Here is a 20,710-nt window from a genome sequence, read left to right as displayed (position 1 = left end):
ATGGAAAAGAGCAGCTGCTTCCACGCCTTAGAAATTTCACTTTCTCACTTCCTAGGAGTTCCAGGCCCTGACACCCTGGGACAAGTTGGCTAAAAACCACAAGAGACCAAAGCTGACACCAGAATGCAAATTGATTAATTTATTAGGTAAATTAAAACAGCAACACCCACGCAGGCATAATTAGCACATTCCATCCCCCTACAACCAAGCTACACGGAAAGCTAAGTCATCAGAAGTTGTTTCAGTGACTTGACAGAAAAGTGTAAAGTTCATGTGGTAAACTCGTTCTCTCCCCCGAGGGAGACCTGACGGGAATATAGAAGATGGCTTCCTGAGCATAAAATCAAAACAAGAGGAAACAGGTGAGGTAAGTGTATAGCGATGATCCTTTTACCTTGGAAACTGGAGTGACAGGAGTAAAATAAAACCCCAAAATCTCTTATCTTTATCTTTTCATCTGAAATGGCGTTGCAGCTGTGAGCAAAAATAGGTCAAAGGCAGAAGGTAAGGCTTCCTTTTCCTGACCCTAACCCTGTATCCTCCCACAGATGAACAACTGACACATTCTTTTTTTTCTTTTTAATGTTTTACGTTTTTTTTCTTTCCTTTTCTTTCTTTCTTTTTTTTCTTTTTTCTTTTATTTTTTTTTTAATTTTTTTTTTCAACGTTTATTTATTTTTGGGACAGACAGAGACAGAGCATGAACGGGGGAGGGGCAGAGAGAGAGGGAGACACAGAATCTGAAGCAGGCTCCAGGCTCCAGGCCCTGAGCTGTCATCACAGAGCCCGATGCAGGGCTTAAACTCACAGACCATGAGATCATTGGTAACGGACTGAGCCACCCAAGCGCCCCATTGACTGACACATTCTTAAGATGTGATAATAACTTCAAACTGGTTACACTGCAGTTTTCTGAGCCCTCAAGCTATCCTTCAGGTTTGTTTGTTTTATAGCTAAACTCCTGGATTTTTTTATTTTATCTCCTTTACTAGTTATCAGGGCATATCGTGATAGCCCTGAAGTATGTAGAACATCCCATGAATTCACTTTCTAAGAAAACAGTAATTATAACAGTAATAATAACATCTGTAATTTTTTGAATGTGTACCATATGCCAGGCACTGTAAGTTCTTTACATGGATTAATTCAGGTTTTCCTTTCAACAACCCTAGGAAGTAATTATAATTATTATTTACATTTTAAGATGAGATGATCAGAGCATAAAGAGGTCATTAATTTGTCTAAGATCACACTGGACTCAAAAACCAAGCAATCTGATTTTAAAGTCCATGCTCATTTTCTGTCTCAAAAAAATCAGGTCACCTTCCCATTAACAAATTAAACCCTGCTTTTTTTTTAATGTTTATTTACTTTTAAAAAAATTAATCTTTATTTATTATTGAGAGAGAGAGAGGACTGTGAGCAGAGGAGGAACAGATAGAGAGAGAGAGAGAGAGAGAATCCCAAGCAGGCTCCATGCTGCCAACACAGAGCCCTATGCAGGGCTCGAACCCACAAACCATGTGATCAGGACCTGAGCTAAAATCTACAGTTGGATGCTCAACCGACTGAGCCACCCAGGTGCCCCTAAACCTTGCTTTTCTGTGAGACAGAAAAACTGATGAGGCCTCATAGGGCTTTGTTTAGTATATTTTTGAATATTTGTTACTTAAAAAATATTCAGTGCTATAGCTAATCTACCCTGTCCATAAAAATACACAAACAACTTGCACTTTCTAGGGTTGAAAAATGAAAATCCTTCTTAATAACTCCTTCCATACTTTTTTACTCTTCTATTTGTGAACATTTTGTCCCTAAAATGATTCCTGACTGCAGCTGTATCAAGAATGGTATTCTGGTGCACCTCAGTGGCTCAGTCAGTGAAGCGTCCAATTCTTGGTTTCGGCTCAAGTCATGATCTTGCAGTTCTGTGAGTTTGAGCCCCTCATCAGGCTTTGCGCTGGCAGCTCAGAGCTTGCTTACGATTATCTCTTTCCCTCTCTCTTTGGCCCTCCCCCACTCATGCTGTCTCTATCTCTCTCAAATAAATAAACTTCAAAAAATGGTATTTCTTAAGACATTCATTACAGCAAAAAGATACAAAGCAAAAGCAGTGAAGGTAAAAGGTACATGGGCAAAATCCAGAGGAAACCACATGCAAGTTTCTAAGAACCATCCCCCAATGGAGTCACATGGGATACACTTAATTCCCCAACAATGAGGTCTGATTACATATGTAAAATGTTGTCTACCAGGGAAGCTCATTAGAGATTCAGTGCCCAAAGTTTTTACTGGAGGCTGGTCACATAGGCAGCCACTACCCTAGGACAAAATTCTAGACTCCAGAAGGAAAGCAGGTGTTCAGCATTAACCACATCATCAGTACAAGCACTTTAGGTTCAGTGAGCCATTCTTATTAGTTAGGATGGTGGGAACCCTTCCCAAATCCAAGATCCCAGGCACTCACCAAGGGCTAACCTTGTAAGGATACTTTTCAAAGGATAGCATTTGGTCTGCGGAATTAACTCTTTTTTGAACACCTAAGGAAGCACAAATAAAGGCGATCTGGTAGAACACGTTTAAGGCAAAGTCCTTGAGGGAGAGCCAAGAGTCTGAATCTGCAGCTCCCAGATATATATATTGTCAAGTCCAAAGGTTCTGCAGCCAGACAGTGAATGAGAAAGAAAACCAAAGATGGGAAAGCAAGCAGGAACCTGACTGAATTAAAGCCCACTGATGGTTTTGATCAGAGGCGATTGGTCCCAAATGCCGCTGTGTGCCCAGGGTACCCCTCCTGGTGCACAGCTGAATCAACTGCTTAAAACTACAGAGTCAAGTCTGGCAAATGCTCTCCAGATGCCCCAGACCATGGCAAAGACACATCAGGGAAGAAAGCCTGAGGCTGGTCACTGAGGTGAGTATTGTCTTAGAAAGCCAGGGTCATGCCAGTTTTGGGGGCCTCGCCCTTCCCACTGTTCCAACTTCTTTGGTACCAGGCAGAGTCTAAAGTCTCTACAGTGTTTGACACATATCTAAGCAACCGTTCTGAGTATCACAGAGGCTGACTTCCGTGGACAGTATTCCCATAACATATAGCCAACTGTTCCTACATCTGTCCGTGCTTGGCAAAGCTCTGGAAAAACTCTGACAGCAGTGTGATCTGGGAGAAAGGAAGTCCTCCCATACAACTCTAGCCAGTTATATGTCCCAGCAGACAAAGCTTGGATCCAGGCCTTTCTGCTGTGCCAGGATGCAAACTGAGAGGGCCACTGGGACCCTTTCAAGAGAACTAATTTGACTCATTAGGGAATCTAATAGTCCCATATGCAACATAACTTCTTTCATTAGTCAGACAAATAAAGGATACTCTTGACCAAAAGATAAGTCAGTGATTCCCAGGGAGCTCTTATTCCTTTTCCTGTCCCCTAAGCCTGCTAGGGATAGTGTCATACAATTTAATCATAAACCATCTTTTTTTCTGTGGGCCTATCTCAGGCGTGATGGGGCTGCTGATAAAGATAATTTATCTGTCATCTGTTCCCACTCATGCTTGGCACTTGACACTCAACCATGCACCTGCAAGATGCACCTGAACCATGTACCTGCAAAATATGGTGAAATAGCATAGACCACCAAATGGTTTCCTTTCCTACAGAGCCCTTATACCTGTAGCTCATACTTGTAAGGCATTTTAAATCCAGGTCCAAGTCGATTTCCCCCTACCCTACACCGATGACGAAGGATCCATGAACCAAGTGCTAGAATATTTCAGATTTCGGCCATCTTCTTTTTTTTAATAGGCCATCTTCTTGGGGCGCCTGGATGACTCAGTCGGTTAAGCGTCTGACTTTGGCTCAGGTCATGATCTCACGTTTCATGACTTTGAGCCCTGCGTCAAGCTCTGTGCTGACAGCTCAAGAGCCTGGATCCTGCTTCAGATTCTGTGTCCCCCTCTCTCTCTGTCCCTCCCCCTGCTCACACTCTGTCTCTCTCTCTCTCTCTCTCTCTCTCTCTCAAAAACAAACAAACGTTTAAAAAAATTAATAAAAAGAAAAAAAGAATTTAAAAAAATAGGCCATCTTCTTAATAGAGGTGGCACCACTCACTTTAAAAGTATTTTGACGCTTTACAAAAATTTTTACAAGCATATGGTAAAATTCAAGCAGCATGAAAGGACAATGAAAGCGAATGTCCATCTCATTTCAGGTATCGTCCACCTCTCTAGAGTCAACCGTGGACTCATTTCACACACGTATATGTATATGTTCTTGTTTCTATTCAAACACAAGCTCAATATACACATTGTTCTATTGTGTTCTATTGTTCTATTGTTTTTGTACTTTGGGTATATTTCACGGAGATCATTTCAAATCACGTGTACAGATTTATCTCATTCTTTAAAAAATTGTTTTAAACGTTTATTTATTTTGAGAGAGAGAGAGACAGAATGTGAGCAGGGGAGTGGCAGAGAGAGACACACGCACAGAATCTGAAGCAGGCTCCAGGCTCTGAGCCGTCAGCACAGAGCCCAAAGTAGGGCTCCAACCCTCGAGCTGTGAGATCACGACTTGAGCCAAAGTTGGACGCCCAACCGACTGAGCCACCCAGGTGCCCCTATCTCATTCTTTTTAAAGGCTGCATGATATTCTATTGTATGGATGCACCACAATTCATTTAACTAATTCTAATTTTTTGCCACTGTGAATAATGGTGAAATGAACATCCTTAAATTGACATATTTGAAGAAGATGTGAGTACACATGGGAGGATAAATTTCTAGAAATATAATAAGTGGGTCAGAAAGTATATACATTTTAGAATTTAATGGTTATTGTCAAATTGGTAGAACCCCTTTACAAGGGCTTTGGCAGTATCCATTAAAATAAAAGATGCATACACATTTTACATGGCAGAATATTTAATGTCTGTAGATGTGCCTCATCCTCCCATTCTTGTTGTGATTCAACAGCCTCCCCTAACTGGCAGTACTAGAGAAAACATGGGTACTTTTTCTCAGCAGTATTAAGGCCCTGGTTCTCTTGACTTGGAAATGATTGCAGGTGAGATCATTCCACAGCATGCCTCAGGCCCCTCTGCTCAAGGAAAGTAGCCCCCCAGTTCTACAGGACTCCTGAGGTCTCCTGTTCTTCTGCAGCCTGGCATTGGGAGCGGTGCCACTGGAGATAGTGGTAGGCTTGGCACTGCAGAAGTAGTCCCCATGTACAGCGAAGAGCATCATGGAGGTAAAGAAGGTCTTGTAGCCAATGTCAGCAGGTTGCTTGGCAGTTGATATGTTGTCCCCACCTAGGACTCAGCTCTGGACATGAGAGTGGGCACCATGTGCCCAACACAGCACAGATCCACTCCACTGAGCCAGATACATACATGTATGTATATAAATTCGAGTTAGTTAACATATCGTGTAATAATGATTTCAGGAATAGAATTTAGTGATTCATCACTTACGTGTAACACCCAGAGCTCTTCCCAACAGTGCCCTCCTTAATGCCCCTCACCCATTTAGCCCGTCTCCCCACCCAACACCCCACCAGCAACCTTCAGTTTGTTCTCTGTATTTAAGAGTCTCTGAGGGTTTGTCTCCCTCTCTGTTTTTATATTATTTTTTGCTTCCCTTCCCCTATATTCATCTGTTTTGTTTCTTAAATTCCACATATGTGTGAAGTCATATGATATTTGTCTTTCTCTGACTGCCTTATTTCACTTGGCATAATATACTCTAGTTCCATCCACATTGTTGCAAATGGCAAGATTTCGTTCTTTTTGATCACCGTGTAATATTCCATTGTATATATGTATACCACATCTTCTTTACCCATTCATCAGCCGATGGACATTCAGGCTCTTTCCATACTTCGGCTATGGTTGATAGGATGCATACACTTTTTAAACATCATAGTCAAATGGATTGTTTTTCCTTATCCTCTTCCATTAAAATAAGAAATGCATGCATTTTTTATATCATAGTCAAATAGATTTTTTTTCCTTATACCACTCCAGTTGCTCAAAATTATACTATATTTTAGATTGATTAACAGACTGTGGCTTTATGTGAGTTTTGTTTGTTTTCCTGGAGTTTCTAATTGCCTTGCTTTCTATTTTTTTTTCCTTTGTGAAATGGAACATGCCTTCTTCACCACATCCAAATATCTTCCAACACCTTATTTATTCTATGTGTAGCATAGAATTTATTCCTTTTTAATTACATTTTTAATATATATATATATATATATATATATATATATATATATATATATTTAGTTTCCACTGAATAGTTGCTCTAATTTGGAAAAACGTATTTCTAGACATGCAGCATTAGCAGTCATTTGGAATTTCTGTTGACTAAAGACTGGGTAGTTCCATGTTTTCTGTATTCCAGGTCATTTTCTTTCTGATTTCCCTCTTTGTGTTTTCTCAGGTACAATGAGTAACTTCTCATGAAAGGGAGCTCTGAGTCCTTGAATATCTTTATCTTGTTTTATTGCTCACTTGACAGTTTGACTCCAAGTTTCGAACTCCAGAAAGTCTCTGTGATTCCACTAGACAGATTTACTCCTCCTGCCACTGATTGTATCTGGGTTGTGGCTTCCTTCCCTCTGTTTAATCCATCACATTGTTCCATCTCTTTTCTGACTTCCATAAATTAACAAAACAAAACAAAACAAAACTGTCATCCGTTGGTGAGTCTCATCCTACTCTCTTCATTCTTGTGATTTTATTTCCTTTTTTGATTTTTATTCCTTTACTATCATATGAATTGCATCCAGATCAAACAGTGCAGTTTGCCATTCGAATGGGAAGCTGCTCCCTAATCCTTCTGATTTTTTTTTTTAGAGCCTCAAAATAATTGCGTTGGTTGTTATCATGGACAAGGATTCACCTGTCTACTTTTTTCCACGAGCAAGTAGCCCGTGGTGAGATCTAACCACTTGTGTAGTCATGTAAAATTGAACTATATGGGTGGGAATAAAATGTCATCTTTTGGAAATATTAAGCACTTAGCATTTCACAATTGTTTTAAAGTATTACCACAGGAGCACCTGGGTGGTTCAGTCGGTTAAGTGTCCAACTGTGGCTCAGGTCACGATCTCGTGGTTTGTGAGTTTGAGCCCCCCGTCGGGGTCTGCACTGACAGTGCAGAGCCTGCTTGGGATTCTCTCTGTCTCCCTTTCTCTCTGCCCTTTCCCTGCTCTCTCACTCTCTGTCTTTCTCTCTCAAAATAAATAAATAAACTTAAAAAAATAAAGTATTACCATAGACGTTATAGGAATCTACTTGACTATCAAAACATTCAAGGAAATAACTGAATGAATATTCCTTTTAAGCATTAGTAACAGCCTGACCTTGTTGTAGCATTGATAGTGTATGATTCGGGATGAAGTCATATTAGTGTGGAACTAAGCGGGCGAGTGGAATGAAATGATGCATTATTTATGTTTTGTTATTATTAGCAATCCATTATAAACATATAACCTATGAGCAGTGGTGTGCTAGTAAATATTTAACAGCCAACTCTTCAGGGGTAAAAAAAAGTACGTATAAATATGTTTATTATAAATGTGTATAATATAAAGGATGCATGGCATACAATTTACAAATAACAATAAAATCATAAATAACAAAAACTTTTATTGTAACTTCCACATAGCCAATGGGTTCATAGAGAATGCTTTTGTTGAGTTTTGCTAAATTTTTGTATCTGCAGCCAACCTATGGTTACGGTTGGACTATGATTTGGCAAATGGAGTTGCATCTCAATCTGCTCTTTTCCTAATAAATCTATTGTCATTAGATCTGACCCATGTCATCAATTGTTCACTACAGCTTTGCTTAACAACTGGCTTGCGGAATTATTGCAAATGTAGCAATCAGCCCTTGCAAATTGGCACAAGTCAACTCCAGTACACCACTCCCTATGACCTCCACTTCTCTGACCTAGGGATCAAAATGAGGACCCATCTACGTTTGTTATCCAAATAATACTTCTGGGATATTGTGAAAATATCTTTCTTCTCCGTAATGCCTGCTCTCTAACCATTCTCCATCTCCTACCACAAGAAATCCATACCTCGGGGACTGGATGGTTAGCCCTACTTAGAGACCTCCAGAAGAGAAAACTAGAAATTCAGCTGGTTGATCAAGGTGGCATATTGGGCTCAGGCTAGGCTGTTGCTGGTGTCACAGCCACATGGTGGCACTATTGAAACACAGGTATCACAGCTGCCTCAGTACCCCTCCATACACCCATCCCATCCCCCAGCTTGCTCCCAGCCTTGCAAAACTTGACAGTGAACCAGCCTACATCTCCTCTAAAAACCTAGCATCCCTCTCCCCTTGCAGACATACTTCCCTTCAGCACAGGAAATTCCATCCATGCGAGCAAGAGCAAGCCTGTTGGCATGCTGCCTGCCTAAAAGTGACATAACAGGCCTTTCCTGTTGCATCCATCCCAGCCACTTCTACTTGTTGACCACTGGTTTTTAGACCCTGTCATCTATATGTCACGGGGAGCCTCCCTGTCTCAGATTTACCTGTGATGTAAGTAAATATTTGAATACCAGTCCAGGGCCTGGGAAAGCTCGTGCCCTTTTTCTAATTTATATGTCCTTACTTGTGTCTTTCTACCTTTCACTGTCCACTGTATATCCACGTAGGCTGCTGGGTTCTGGTCTATATTAGACCCCAGTGGAAAAACTCCACTCTTTATCATCTTCCAGAAGAAACTGAACAAAACTGAGGACTTTTGTATTTGGGCAACGTCATCGAAGTGATCCCAGTTTATATGAATTGGCCCGCCATGGGCGTATGCCTACCATGGACCAGTGTATGATCAGGAGGATGGGATAGTCTAACCAACTAGACCTATACCACATGCCAACTTCTATGATGGAGGAGTGTAAGTGGCCGCCCAGAACTGTGAGAAGTGAGGGAAATGGAAATTTCCTCCAGAGGAAATGGGGAAATAGTACCCAAAGAGCAAAGACAGCAGTGCCGAGAAAAACAAAAGCAGCAAACACCTACTACCAGGAGAGACCCGGCCCTTCCTCCGGACTAGTTCTCTCTTTTTGGGTGTTTTTACAATTCCTGGAGAATAACAGGGAAAGTTACACTCTGTGGGAAAGAATGGTAAAATGGAAACTTACTTAACATAGAGGAATCCCGAAGGATGTCCTTCGAAGCATTCCTTTGACATATTAGCTTTTCTTTTACGAAGCTTAAATTTTCGTACACTTGGCATTCTCTAAGTCGGGCACACTTTTTGCGTGCTTTCAACCCCTCTGACCTGTGGCAGTACTTTAAGTTTTTGCCTAACGTGATAGGACAACTTAGAACCTTCAGTGGAAACATCAAATCAGAAGATGACTCGTGCTGCTTCGGCAGAGGCAAAAAATAATAATTAAATAATCTCATTGCCGTTTCCTCGCTGCCACTATTCTAGCTTTATAATGTTGTGTCTTACAGGCTTTTTCATCTCTAGAAATTCTGTGTCCAAATATGAGACTTAGGCCTTGGAATGCGAACTATTCCGATAATGGGAAGCATTAAAATAGTTCCCTTTGACCTACTGAGTTTGTGGAATACCTATGGCTGTTTGAGGGTCTCACCACTGGAAGGCTACCTTGTATACAGGTTGTATCTCTGTAGCACAGACACTTCTCTTCCAAAACAGACTACGCGCTGGGTACTCATACTCCTGGCATAGATGAAGAGTCTCCTTTTAAAAACACATGGCCGGGCGCCTGAGTGGCTCAGTTGTCGAGAGTCAGACTCTTGGGTTTGGCTCAGGTCATGATCTCACGATTTCATGGGTTCGGACCCCATGTGGGGCTCTCTGCTGACAGCACAGAGCCTGTTTGGGATCCTCGGTCTCCCTCTCCCTCTACCCTTCCTCCACTTTCCCTGTCTCTGTTTCTTTCAAAAATAAAAAAACTTAAAAAAAAAAAAACACACATACACACATGGCGTGGGGCACCTGGGTGGCTCAGACAGTTAAGCATCTGGCTCCTGATTTCGGCTCAGGTCATGATCTCATGGTTGTGAGATCCACCAAGAGTCCTGCGTGGAGCTCTGAGCTGGGCACTGGGCGTGGAGCCTTGCTTAAGATTTTCTCTCTCCCTCTCCTTTTGCCCCTCCCCCGTGCTCTCTCCCTTTCTCTCTCAAAATAAATAAACTTTAAAAAGATGGCGCTTAGATTGTTTTAATGCAATTTCCAGATTCTCACCTTCCACTTGTCTCTTTCCTCAACAGACCTCCTCCAGAGGCCTGCCAGATCTTTCCATGTTCAATTCACCCATTTCCCACCTCACAGAAGAGTTCTCTTCCAACTTGAGTCTTATATTGGCGCATTGCTCTGGGCTCTAAAAAATCTGGGAGGAACCTCCAAGTGGATAACAAAACTTGTACTGCCTCTGAGGGGGCAACCTCCCAGGAAAAAGCCCTGAAGTCTTACTTTATCTAGGCAACAAACTCTTGGCAAGTCTCCACGCCTTCTCTATCTCTCCTCTGTCTCTGTCCCGGTGAAATTAAGATTCAAAATGATATTATCCCAATCATTTAAATATTATAATGATAGACAGTAAGTCTGGTTTAGCTGATTGGTTTGACCACAAAGACTGGCTTCAAAAGCAATACATAGTGGCCCCTGGGTAGCTTAGTTGGTTGAGCGTCCAACTCTTGGTTCTGCTCAGGTCATGGTCTCACGGTTTTGTGAGTTCGAGCTGCCAGCACAGAGCCTGCTTGGGATTCTCTCTCCCTCTCTCTCTGTCCCTCCCCAGCTCACACTGCCTCTCTCTCTCTCTCAAAAAGAAATAAACTTAAAAAAAGTGATATATATCTATGACTTATCCTCAAAAATTTTATATATATGTAAATAAATATATGAATATATATAATAAATATATAAATAAATAAAATATATACACAAATAAATATAGAAAATGACATTTCAGGGGCGCCTGGGTGGCGCAGTCGGTTAAGCGTCCGACTTCAGCCAGGTCACGATCTCACGGTCCGTGAGTTCGAGCCCCGCGTCGGGCTCTGGGCTGATGGCTCAGAGCCTGGAGCCTGTTTCCGATTCTGTGTCTCCCTCTCTCTCTGCCCCTCCCCCGTTCATGCTCTGTCTCTCTCTGTCCCAAAAATAAATAAATGTTGAAAAAAAAAAATAAAAAAAATAAAAAAAAAAAAAAAGAAAATGACATTTCATAAACTGAACGAGTGAAACCGACATTTCCAACGACATGATAAAAAGTAAAAGTGTATATTCAAATTACAACACACCAGGAAGTACATTCTTCACAGTGACTTAAACTTAAGGTAAATATGTTTAGATATCAATGTAAAATGTTGAAGGGACCCTATATTTTTCAAAATTCTTTCAGGCTTACATATGCAAAGAATTTTGAAGATCTGTGGTCTAAAGCACCAGGAAACTACCTCAGCAATTTAAACTCTTCATTAGGAAAATATAACCATATAACTTATAGCTATAATTAACTATGAAAAATGTCCTGTTTAAAGAAGGATGTAAAAGAATTAACATCTTAGTAAAAATTCATACTTAACTAAGCTAACATTTTTCTTATGTTGACTTAATTTTTTTTACTCTTGAGTCTAATCAAATGTGGGTTTCACCCTGTTAAATATAGAATTTGGCCAGAGGACATACTAAAGCTTTCCGTCCACCATCTTTCAGCCTGTTTGTTTATGCTAGGTGGGAAGTGACTAGTGCTTAAACTCTATTTTCCTGATGTTTAAGCCTATGAAGCCTATATTTGAACCCCCACAAGACCAAAACTTTCCAATTACAGTTCTCCTGGTGGTGGTCCTCCCCACACACTAAATATCAAAAGAGAAAATAGCAATTTTTCCAGACTCTGGTAGATCCCATGCCTTTTTTGACCCTATGGAAAAGAAAATTCCAAGAGCGCTGCTAACTTTTACCTTCCCTCTCCTATCTCTGTGGCTTAGATATCCTTAGGGTCGTTTAACACAATACGATGCAAAATTAATTACTGAGGTTTGATTCTATTAAATTGCCAGATGGGTTTACTGACCCAGAGCCAAACTGGTTTTTCTACGAACTCGAATTTTCCTCTCTGTTTCTAATAACTGAAAGACGTTGAAACATATAAAGACATTGTAAATCCTTAGCAGCACAGTTTTCTCTACAAATGTACCCTCTTACCCATTAATTAGCTGCCAAGTGAGAGCAAAATTTAGCCAAGGACAGAGAGATCCCTGAGAGCAGGAGAGAGAGAGGAGGCAAGGTGGTTACAAAGGGCAAAGGGATCTGTTTGGAGACAGAGTGAGTGTTCCAGGGACACGCTTCTTATTGCCCAAGCTTGCCTCTGGCCTGGCCAGTCCTGGAGGACAAGGCCTTCTTTAGTCACCACATTTAGCCTGGTGTAACCTTGGTTTGGGGAGAAATAGTCATTTCTTAATATGCATTTGGAGCTGAAGGTTTCCTTTAATTTTATTTTTCTTTGTTTAATTTTTGTTTTCTAGCTGCATTGTGGGCAGAGCCCTTAAAAAAGTAATAAATGGGCCCAACTGTATCTCTGGGTACAAAGATCCAGCTTTCAGAAAGATACTCTCGTTATAGGATTTGAGGGGTTTTCTCCTGTTTTCACAATACATTCAATGTTATGGCTGTTTCATCTACATTTTGCATTTGCATCCTGTAAAGATTTTCCTGTCCACTTATTTGGGGAATAAAAACTCCATCAAGTTTGTTGTTGTTTTTTTTTTTTTTTTTTTTTTTTTTTCAAGAAAATAATACCCAGGGGCACCTGGGTGGCTCAGTCGGTTAAGCATCCGACTGCGGCTCAAGTCATGATCTCATGGCTCGTGAGTTCGAGCCCCGCGTCGGGCTCTGTGCTGACAGCTTGGAGCCTGGAGCCTGCTTCAGATTCTGTGTCTCCCTATCTCTCTGCTCCTCCCCTGTTCACGCTCTCTCTGTCTCAAAAAATAAACATTAAAAAAAAAAGAAAGAAAAGAAAAGAATCCCCAAAGGGTAATTACGTGTTTCCTGTGGTGACAGGAACATTTTCTAGTCTCATCAGCAGAGACTGAAGAGCACAGTGAATAATTGCCAATGATGACAAAGCCATAAATAAGCAACGTTAAGAAGGTGTGGATTCATTATCAGTAGATGATGCAATGGTGAACTTGTTATGGAGAAGAAACAACTTAATTATTCATGTGATATGTTTTAAAATGATAAGAGAACCACTGGTTTGTCGAGTAACTCTTCGCCAGCTCAGATTAAATGAAGATTTAAGCGCAGTTAAGTTCCTGCACATTCACTTGAGAGTAGACAGAATCTTTTAAAAATCTCATACGAATAAGAACACGGAGGTCACTGAGAACTCGCTGAGACTTTGTCTACACAAAGCCTCAAACTGGCCTGTTTTGAGACAACGACTTGCAAATCTGTTTTCAGTATCACGAAGGAACAACCTTCATTTTTAAATATCGGCATGGTCTATTTTGTAACTCCTCTGCGGCCCTAAAAAGATTCCCTCAATTCCTCCATAGGCACTGCTGTTGGTAGTGCAGGTACTATTGAAACCTTCTGTTTCCCCTAGACTTTTAAGGTTAAACTAATAAATATTAAATTATATTCTGACTTACTTCTTCAAGGTCCCAAATCTAGTTTCCTTTTAAAGAATGAGAGGATAACGCACCAAAAAGCAAATTGCAAACCCACAGAACTGACGAGCCACTTTAGTACGATATAAGATGAAATGTGGGACAAGAAAGTAGAGGCAAAAGAAAACGAATGTCTGGGGAATAGATCTTGTTTGGAACACAAATTCAAAGCATTTCCTTTGATGAACTTCTGATCAAGATTGGCCGAGTGAGTTCGCTCAAAAGGAACATCTCCTCCGTACAAACCACTTCCTGCCCTCCACAGCATGATAGAATGTTTAGCAAATTCTGCTGAAAAGTCACCACCAAGCACCAAAATGAGATGGGTAAAATGGAATACAAAATATAAAATGGTGTGCCTCTATGTAAGTGTAGAGAAATAAGAAAAATGGTAAAGTTAAATGTATATGTTTTGGTGTCGAGAGAGGTTCACGGTATGTTAAGTAAAAAACAATTTATGGAGTAATGTGTGTAATAGGATTCAATTTCACAGAAAGCAGGTAAACTTAAAAATCAATTTCTCTTTTCCTTTTCTGCATGTGTGTGTGTGTGTGTGTGTGTGTGTGTGTGTGTGATGAACAAATTGCATAGGTTTGACGGTAGTACGTAATTTGCAGAAAGATACCTGTCACTCTTTTAACATGTTTACCCTGGACAGATAGCAGGGATGGAACAGCAGGTGAAATCAGTTTTTTCTTTATAAAACGTTGTATTGTTTCAGTTGTTACCACCAGCCTGTATCATTTGTATAATTTGGAAACCTCCAAACTAAGGAAACTGTAGAAAATTACACAGGCTCCGTTTTACATGGTTCCTAGTTCAGGATTCATCTGCAAATTTTCTAATTACAAAAGTAATCGATATTCACTTTAGGAAGTCTGAAAAATATAGAAAATCACACACACACACACACAGAGAATAAATCTCATCAATAATCCCAAACCCTAAACATAAACATTATGAATACTTTTACATAATTATTGTTGGTCTTTTTTTTTCTATGTGTGTCTATGTGTTTGTGTATTTTTTTTAAAGTTGCACACTGTGCATAACCCACCTTTTAGAAACCTAACAAAAGTACGTTTTCCCAATAATCAAATCCTTTAGCAGTGATTTAGTGGCCACGATATACTACAAGTGTCGCTTAGGACTAGATTCGACTATAACAAAATGACTGATTGATTTTTAATTTTTTTAACGTTTTCATTTATTTTTGAGACGGAGAGAGACAGAGCATGAACGGGGGAGGGGCAGAGAGAGAGGGAGACACAGAATCGGAAGCAGGCTCCAGGCTCTGAGCCATCAGCCCAGAGCCCGACGCGGGCTCGAACTCACGGACCGCGAGATCGTGACCTGAGCTGAAGTCGGACGCTTAACCGACTGAGCCATCCAGGCGCCCCTGATTGATTGATTTTTAAATGTGTACACTTTTCTCCTGTTTGTTTGTCATAACCCAGGTTTTTAAATTTTTTTTTAAGTTTACTTATTTATTTATTTAGAGAGAGAGCAAGAGAGCACGAGCAGAGAGAGAGGATCCCAAGCACTTCCCACACCATCAGTGCAGAGGCCAATGCAAGGCTCGAACCCACAAATCATGAGATCGTGACCTGAGCTGAAATCAAGAGTCAGATTCTTAACCGACTGAGCCCCCCCCCCCAGGCGCCCCCAAAATAACAGTGACTTAAACACAAAAGTGGGGGGGGCACCTGGCTGTCTCAGTTGGTAAAGCATGCAACCCTTGATGTTGGGGATGTCAATTAGACCCCCATGTTGGGTGGGGATTACTTAAAAATAAAATCTTTAAAAATAAATAAATAAACACAAAAGTAGGCAGATCACAGATGGTGGATTGGCTCCAAGAAGTCAAAACTGGCTACATAATGGCAAGGGCTGGTGCAAAATGAAGATGTGGATCCTCTGGTTTAAAAACTAGAGGTTGCATTAAAAAGACTAAAATACAAAGATTCTTCTTTTTCTTTTTTAGGGCACCTGACTGGCTCAGTCAAGGAAGCATGCAATGCTTGATCTCGGGTTGTGAGTTCAAGCCCCACAAACAAGACTCTTAGGGTGCCTGGGTGGCTTAGTCGGCTGGGCGTCCGACTTCAGCTCAGGTCATGATCTCATGGTTTGTGGGTTTAAGCCCCACGTTGGGCCCTGTGCTGACAGCTCAGAGCCTGGAGCCTGCTTCAGATTCTCTGTCTCCCTTTCTCTCTGCTCCTCGCCCACTCATCCTCTGTTTCTGTCTCACAAAAATAAACACTAAAAAATTTTTCTAAAAAGATTCTTATTTACTTCTGAAAACTCCCTCTTGACTTGTTATGGTGTTTTTAAATTTTCTACATAATGGCATTCTGAGTAACAAAATAGAGAAAAATTTAAATTGCTTGTATGAATTTTACCTTTCATCTTTATATTGAGCAATGCCAGTTTTAATTTTTTTTTTTAATGTTTATTTCTGAGAGAGAGAGAGACAGAGCATGAGTGGGGGGAGGAGCAGAGAGAGAGAGAGACAGAATCCAAAGCAGGTTCCAGGCTCCGAGCTGTCAGCACACAGCCGGATGCGGGGCTCGAACTCGTGAACTGTGAGATCATGTTTTATTTTTAAATGCCAGTTTTATTTTTTTTAATTTTTTTTTTAATTTTTTTTTCAACATTTATTTATTTTTGGGACAGAGAGAGACAGAGCATGAACGGGGGAGGGGCAGAGAGAGAGGGAGACACAGAATCGGAAGCAGGCTCCAGGCTCTGAGCCATCAGCCCAGAGCCTGACGCGGGGCTCGAACTCACGGACCGCGAGATCGTGACCCAGCTGAAGTCGGACGCTTAACCGACTGCGCTACCCAGGCGCCCCGCAATGCCAGTTTTAAATGCAAACATAAGAACACTTAAGTTGTATGTGGAATCACCGAAATCACATAATGCATATATCATAATCTGTGCAAGTATTTGTACTTTGTTCTTACCAGGACAGTGACAACATCGCACAAAATCAAATCAACTGGTTTTCTTTCACTTCTTGAAACACACACCTCCTACCAACACTCTCTACCTTCAACTCACTGACGAGTAAGAAGGACTGAAAGGAAAAGGAACTATGGGTTGCCTATCTGTCTTCCTTTTCCTTTTCTGTCATCATTTCCAGGGGAAGTTGTTGACCACTGCAGGGAAGTAATAAGAGTCAGAAATGATATAGCAGCATTCCTTGCTTGTCACGTCCCTAGGAATGCCACTGTCGTCTTTCCGCATAGAAAGTTCTGGTTCAAATGAAAGTGTAGCCTCTCAGGGATGTCTGAGACCCGGCTTAATCAGTTGTAGATGTAACACTCTTTCCTTCAACTCACTGAGTCTTGGTGAACTCCTGGCTCATTGTGGGACCCCAGGAATTCTGAGCTCTTGGGGCTGCATGCAAACAGTACAACAAGGAACAGGAAACAAGCATATGGCACCCACCATCTTCTCACCACGCACACGCTCTGTTGCTCTCTCAGACATCAGTTAAAAAACACAACTTCAGGGACGCCTGGGTGCCTCGGTCAGTTAAGCACCCAACTCGTGATTTCGGCTCAGGTCATGACCGCATGGTTCATGAGTCTGAACCTCGAGTCAGGCTCTGTGCCCACAGCCGGCTTCGGATTCTCGGTGTCCCTCTCCTTGCTCCTTCCCCCTTGCGCACATGCAATGTCTCTCTCTCTCTCAAAAGTAAATATTTGGGGCACCTGGGTGGCTCAGTCGGTTAAGCCTGGTTTCAGCTCAGGTCATGATCTTGCAGCTTTGCGGGTTCAAGCCTCGCGTCAGGCTCAGCGCTGGCAGCGCAGAGGCTGCTTCGGATTCTCTCTCTCTCCCTCTCTCTCTGCCCCTCCCCCACCTGCGCTGTCTCTCTCTCTCTCTCTGAATATAAATAAACTTTAAAAATAAAAAAGAGAATCTCAGTAGACCATCACTCCATTTAAATAAATACATAAATAAATGCGTGTTAAATAAATAAATAAATGTTAAAAAATTTAAAAAGAGATAAAGAGGGGCGCCTGGGTGGCTCAGTCGGTTAAGCGTCCGACTTCGGCTCAGGTCACGATCTCGCGGTCCATGAGTTCAAGCCCCGCGTCGGGCTCTCTGCTGACAGCTCAGAGCCTGGAGCCTGTTTCAGATTCTGTGTCTCCTTCTCTCTCTCTGACCCTCCCCCATTCATGCTCTCTCTCTGTCTCAAAAATAAATAAACGTTAAAAACATTTTTTTAAAAAGATAAAGAAAGAAAACACAACTTCAAAAACAGAATTATTAAGAATTTTAAGATAGGGACAATAGAGCATTAAGCTAAGCTGGAGGTCTTCTAAGCCGGGCTCCTTTCATGCCCATGAAGGTGGCATGTTCAGCCAAGTCTGCGAGGACGCGGACTCCTTTTACCTTTTTCCTCCTTAAGACTCGGTGTGTGTAGGGTTTCCACCCTCAAGGTCATCTCATGACCTGAGTAGTCCGCTGGAGTTCAGCATGGGCAGAAAAGAGAAAGGGAGAACTGCAAAGAGCCAACTCTCCAGGCTGAATCAATGCCCTCAAGGGACCTTCTCAGAAGCCCAGCTCTGCTTGTCTTTTTTTTTAGCCAGAGCCTAGCCCTGAGGCTATGCTAACTCTAAGGGCTGCTGGAAAATGGAGTCTTTCTGTTGGAGACTCCACCACCCTGAATGAAATCAGGCTATTACTAAAAAATAAAGATTGGGGCGCCTGGGTGGCGCAGTCGGTTAAGCGTCCGACTTCAGCCAGGTCACGATCTCGCGGTCCGGGAGTTCGAGCCCCGCGTCGGGCTCTGGGCTGACGGCTAGGAGCCTGGAGCCTGTTTCCGATTCTGTGTCTCCCTCTCTCTCTGCCCCTCCCCCGTTCATGCTCTGTCTCTCTCTGTCCCAAAAATAAATAAAAAAACGTTGAAAAAAATTAAAAAAATAAAATAAAATAAAATAAAAAATAAAGATTAACTGATATGGATAAGCTACTAATTGTCTCTGCCACGCCACCATAAAGATGTAATTTATTTCATCAAGGCTTAATTTTTATTTATGGGGATCGTTTCTGATTTTTCACCATGATCAACGTCATTTACAAACTTTAAAATTGTATATTACTCTAAATTTAAACTCATTCCTAGATAGCTAGCACATTTCTTTGGAAGAACCTTCCCGTTATTAAATCGAACTGAACACTATGTACTTAATTAAACTTGCAATGGTAACAACAGCAGGTTCGGGTTGTTTTGGTTTTTTTTTTTTTAACACACAAAAGGAACAATTAAACGTTTATATTGATATTTGTCCTGACATAAACACTGCATGTGGCAAGGAATAGCCAGCTAAAGATAAAGACGTGGGAGCCCCTGGGTGGCTCACTTGGTTAAGTGTGCTGACAGCTCAGAGCCTGGAGCCTGCTTGGGATTCTGTGTCTCCTCTCTCTGCCCCTCCCCCACTTGTGTGTGTGTGTGTGTGTGTGTGTGTGTGTGTGTGTGTGCGCTCTCTCTCTCTCTCTCAAAAGTAAATAAATATTTTTTTTTTTAGAAAAAGATAAAGACACGTTAAATGATGTGGCTTTTATGGTCCTCTAATCCTGTACAGAATCATTAATTTATGAATGTCTAGGGGCTTCTGGGTGGCTCAGTCAGTTAAGCGTCCGACTTCGGCTCAGGTCATGATGTCGCAGTCCGGTCAGTGAGTTCGAGCCCCGCTGCGGTCTCTGTGCTGACAGCTCAGAGCCTGGAGCTTGCTTTGGATTCTGTGTCTCCCTCTGTCTCTCACCCTCCCCTGTTCATGTTCTGTCTCTGTCTCTCTCTCTGACCCTCCCCCGTTCATGTTCTGTCTCTGTGTCAAAAATAAATAAACGTTAAAAAAAATTTTTTTAAATTTATGAATGTCTAGATGACACAAAGCAAAAATGATATAAGCAGGTCCTGAAGGTTGCTGATCTTTTTGAAGAACACTTACGGCTACCTGAATCAATCTGCTGTCAATATCTGGATTCGTTGTATCATCTTTATGCTAACACTGTTGTTAATATCTGTCTCCAATATTGAACATCAGGATGCTTTCTACGATCTTTTGTTAATGTTACCTAATTTCTAATATTGAGTAGCTGATTGTGTAGTGTCATCTTGCTTTAATGTTATCTGCTTGAAGCACACCCGAATACCAAACCCAAGTGAGAAGGCGCTGTTGCTCATTTTCACATTAGCATTAGCATAGCATATAATCAGGCTGTTCTTTCATTGGTGAAAACTTGTTTTTTTTTTTTTTTTTTTGTTCCGTGCTGGTAACTCAAGACTAAAATAACTTGAAAGTTCTTAGCTCATTTGTTTGTCACATCTTTGCCAAGCTTATCAAATGATTTCCAGATGAAATGAAAAAGATTTTTTGGCCTCCAAAACACTTTTATTCGAAGTAAATAACTATGAAAGAATTTACTTATTCTATTTTTTAACCAATTCTTAAATAACAAGAACTTGTAATATATTAAAACAGAATGGCCTCTGCATATTCAGATCCGAATGTGAAGTTTTCCTGAATGAATTTGGGTACAATTAGGTTTCAGAAATGGAACCATTAAAATCTGAGTATTATGAGCAAACTATTATTTATAGAGTATGGTTCTACATACTCTAACATTTTGTCCTTTACATATAAATATCTGGGTACATGCACCATCTGAGTGTATAAAATTAAACTACCCGAACACCTTTAAAAAATTAGAGTAAAATGTAAAAAATGGCTATAAAAAGAAATTCATTAGAGATTTCAAAATATCCGTAAGTGCTAAATAAGGTTTCCAGAAATCGGTGATTATGCTGAAACGTGTCACAAGGGGAACTGTTAACAAGTGTTACTTTGCCAATGGTAGGAAGATTGCCAACCTTTAATTGGCTTTAAAGTTGGTGTTCTATCAATGGTGTATTGTAAAAGGCAATAATGCCCACATTTATGATCTAAGTCTGAAATGGGAACTCTAGATTTGACTAACTGCGGCACTATACGCTAGACCTTCTAATTAAAAATATTCAAATGCCTGCCTT

At 41.1% G+C, this 20,710-nt stretch overlaps 1 pseudogene; it reads right to left on the bottom strand.

The window, feature by feature from the left end:
• Positions 1–4,932: 4,932 nt before the first annotated feature.
• Positions 4,933–20,710, bottom strand: part of LOC112866365 (cytochrome c oxidase assembly protein COX14-like) — a 28,645-nt pseudogene continuing 12,867 nt past the window's right edge.

Source organism: Puma concolor, chromosome A2 (genome assembly GCF_028749965.1).
Source record: "Puma concolor isolate L17-30 chromosome A2, mPumCon1.1.hap2, whole genome shotgun sequence".
NCBI classification, from domain to species: Eukaryota; Metazoa; Chordata; class Mammalia; order Carnivora; family Felidae; genus Puma; species Puma concolor.
Note: the sequence above shows the minus strand (reverse complement) of the source record. Positions and strands in the feature narration are given on the sequence as shown.